Here is a 4,484-nt window from a genome sequence, read left to right on the forward strand (position 1 = left end):
GGCTACCCTTTCTTCCTGCAGCCAGGGTGGGGACTGGAGGTTACCGGGGGTTGCAGCTGCTTGAAAATGTTCAAGTTTTTAGATCACAAACTGAGCTAACTTTCCTCAGGGGTGCTCTGCTCCAGCACCTGGCAAAGCTCCTGCGGGCTACGGGCAGTTCGCCCAGTTTAAAATAGCCCACCAAGACTAATGCACTAAAGCAGCATCGTGAAGGGCACTGGCCTGGTATAGATACACAGGGAGCACAGGGGTTGCTGAAGGCCATTGTGCATACACCATGCCTGACCTGTACCATGCTTCTCTGTCCAGCTCAGGAGGGGGCCATTATCTGCCTCCTCCCCACCCTTCTCAACACCTCTTTTCTGTCTCCCACATTCATGTTAGTGTCAGTATTGACTCTTCTCTTTATCCAGCCTCTTGCACAATCCTGTCAATGCTTTAACCTAAATCAAACCGTTTGCTGATTAGCCTCATTGCTAAAACTCTTGTTCCAGGTCTAGATTCTCGCTCCCAGCTTGATTAATGTGACCTCCTCTTCTCCAAGCTCCCTGCCTCTCACCTCTTGTTCCCTTAGTATGTCACTATAATAGTGCTGCTAACAATCATACATGCTGGAGGTGTGAGCAGTCTACACCCAAATGAAAAAAAACTAGCCCTCAGTTGTGTGCAATAGAATAATCTGACAAAGAAATACCCTTACCTTCACTGGGTTTTATGATGTGAGATAGCTATAGTACCCTCTTCATACTTTATCCACCCTCCTTCAAATAAAAGTTGTTTGCTTTTAGGATTAAAGCAGAAGACCAGTCTTCTCTCTTTCTTTATATTAGCCTAGTCAATCCCCACCCAGGCTTCCACAGTTTACTTCCTTCTTTTGTGCCCAGCTCTTGAGCCTGGTAGAATATGCATGTGCTCCACACTTTTTAGCCCTTTCCTAGCTGTTTCCATCCCTGCAGAGCTAACAGGAAGATAGAGGGTTGAGATGGGGCTACCAATGCTCAGACACTTGGGCCCTGAGCCTGCCATGAGCTCTGCACAAATGGACCCTGACCCCGCATTAACCTGATAGCAGGATGGGGAGCTTGGGTGATATTTCAACACTTTAATTGTGGTCATGGATAGGCTTCAGAAGTACAGAAGGATTCTTCCCAAAAAGAGGGGGGCACATTTAGAAGGGGGGTAAAATGATGACGTTCTTATGTGACCTGAACTGATTTGTCTTTTCAGCCCTACTTTATTTTACTGCTGTTACTAAACCATTGAAAGAAAACTACACCGCCAGACATGTTCCTTCACTTTCTAGATAAATTCATGTAGCTGGGACAACTGTTAGGAGACAGAGGTATCCCAGCTGCAACAAAGTGCTGGATGGATTTAACTATCAAACTCTTGTCATGCACTTGCCCTATGATATCTGGGACACTTTCAGAGGGTCTCCAGGGTTTAGGCTCCTCACTACCACCTGCCCTTAAGGGGAGGAAGTCTTGTCTTCACCAGTGGGATGTCAGCTCCACAACTTCACCGGCCACCGGCACCACAAGCACTCCTGAATAGCCCTGTGGAGGCCCCGCCATCTCTCTACAGGTTAACAATAAGCATACACCAGCCCCCAAGACCTGAGCAGCTCCCTGGAATGTCCAGACCCTATTCCACTGGACACTTACAGTATTTAAAGATCTACTGCTTCCAAAGACACAGCACACCCCAGCTCACAAATTCCAGCTCAGATCACCATTGTACTTACCACACAGCACTTAGACATGCTTATAGTGAAATCAAAAATAGGTTTCTTTAACAACGCATAGGGATTCAAAGTAACAGTAAGTAAATTTATTGGAAACAAATGGTTACATGTAAAATAAAATCATAATTAAGTCTAGGCTCAGAATGCATGTTAACAAGATGCTGTCATGACTAATAATGTTTTTCTCACAAGCACTTTATAAGCAGGCTGGCTGTGACCCCACTTTTATGAGACACAACATGCTATCATCTTGCCTCCTCGGTGAAGGATCCTGTGTTTCTTTGCATTTCCTGATGCACCAGACTAATCCTTTAATTTTAGTCATAAAGAGGACACTCCCCTGATGATTGTGTTTTCCTGTAAATTTTCTCTTGTAGATTTTGCAATCTTTCAACTGGTATCTGGGCCAATATACAAATAGGCATCCTTGTGAGGCAGATGATACACAATACTCGCAGGGCCAGGCACAGAGATAAGGATCTGTTGCCTCCTGTCTAAAAGGAACATGTCCAAGGTATGTCACTTCCTGGTGATCTGTCTTAACTTTCAGACCTTAAGAATGTAATTTTTAGTTTAGATATATAATTCCTTAAATATTACCCAAACATACATTTCACTGTGATTATGACAACCAGTGAACTATTATGCATATATCTGACCCAGAGGATTCCTCTAAAATCCTACATTCCCCATGCCCTCTGCCAGTTGATACCAACAGGTTACTGGGCCACAATACCCCTCTCCCTTTTTAGAATGCTGTTATAAGAAGCAAGGTTTAGAAGAAAGATTTTGAAACTGGAAATTTCAGCAACACTTGATCTTTCTACCATTCTTTTGAGATTGTATGTAGGACTTCAGTTTGCTGAAGAATACCATGAAGGTGACCTCAAGATCCCATATCAGAGGTAACCTGCTCACTCCAATGAGAAATAAAGCTGGCAAGATAGGAGAAAAAAAGGAAAGAGAAGTGGCAAGCAGTAAGATGTGTAATTGGTCAATCTATAAGGATGGATTTAAAAAACAAAAACAGAAAGAAAGAAGACAGTGTATAGTGGAAAGGGTACTAGACTGGGAATCGGGAGACCCCAGTTTTATTCTTGGATTTGCCACGGAACTTGGGCAAGTCACTTTATTTCTCTGTGTCTGATTCTCCACCATCTTTTAGGTCTCATCTTTATAGATTGTAAGTTCTTTGGGACAAGAGTTGTCTCTTATTCTGTGTTTATACAGTGTCTATTATGATGGGGCCCTAATTTTAGCTGGCATCTCTGGCCATTACTGTGATATATAGTAAGTAATAATTACTGAGGGCAACATCAGGTCTCACAACAAAGCTATTGGAATTACATCAGTCAAACATCAAATGGTTCAGGCTACAATTAGAAACAAATGTTAGTCAAAGTCAAATTTAAGATAATTCAAAAACAAAAACCAGTACTGTAGAAAGTTAAGGTTGCTAACCTAAGCATAATACTAACTTACTAAAAAATGGGAATCAGCAATTAAGACATCAGTAAACAAAATCCAAGCATAATTCTCAAAACATAATGCATACGCCTCAACCCCATGTTCCCAATGCTAAACATAGCTCCACAATCTGACTATAAACAGGAATTGCAACCTTTACTTCAACTAATGATAGCCTGTAGGAGATGCAAGGAGGAATGTGTTGGCTTTTTAAAATACATTATGAGTGTGTCATATATTACACCAACCCCATTTCCTTTTAATTTACTCCATATTGATTGACTAAAATTACAGTGTATGTGGCTCTGGGTGTGATCCAACCCAGCTACAGCCACTGTGAGCCACTCTGGTAGCACAAAGAATCTGTACAGTCAGCCGATCTGGACCCCCAAGGATTCCCTGTGTTGGCTAAATCCCTTGCACTAATATTTAAATGAGAAGTCAAGAATATGTAATTACATTGTTCAAAACTAGGATCATGCAAAAACCTTGGCACAGATGCAGTTAAATAGTTCATACACCCACTTTACAGTTGGCACCACACACAATTATTTTGTTTGACTACCACAGGAAAACATTTTAAATTTAACCTGAGCCAATATTAAAATATATTGCCTCATAGTGTTATCTCAGGTGAGGCCTACAGATACTCTGAACCTCTTTGACCCATTTTCCTGAGAGAATCAGAGGCCCAGTGGCTAGATTTCACACAAACACATACCCTTTATAACATTTTCACGTATCCAATCAAAGAACAGAAACAATATCATGTGACCAAAGTGCTAATGAACACCTCGGGCAGACAATGTTTGTAAACAATTCATGGGCTGAAATTTATTCACAAAAATCTGCAATATAATTTCTATGGTTATTTGAATAATTTCAAGTACTAGATTAAATTTAAAGTGACAAATTCAGGAAAGATAAAGGAACATAATTAATTTGAATGAATTGTACATTGCAAATGGTTTCTACAGCTCTAGACTAGAATGTTTGCAATATGAAGTCAATCCAACTAACCTAACTCAAAACACTGCAGCTTTCCTATTATTTACAGTAACTCCCCACTTAACATCCTCTGTCTTAAAGTTGTTTCAATCTTAACGTCCCTGCTCAGTTACAGAACATGCTCCATTTAAAGTTGTGCAATGCTTCACTATAACGTTGTTTGGCAACCCCCCCATCAACTCCCATATGCCCCCCCACAGCGCCTCCCACTCGCCAGCAGACTCTGCCAATCAGCACCTTCCCCATCCTCCCCTCGCCTCCTGCT

The sequence above is a fragment of the Gopherus flavomarginatus genome, chromosome 6 (assembly GCF_025201925.1).
Source record: "Gopherus flavomarginatus isolate rGopFla2 chromosome 6, rGopFla2.mat.asm, whole genome shotgun sequence".
Classification (NCBI taxonomy): Eukaryota; Metazoa; Chordata; order Testudines; family Testudinidae; genus Gopherus; species Gopherus flavomarginatus.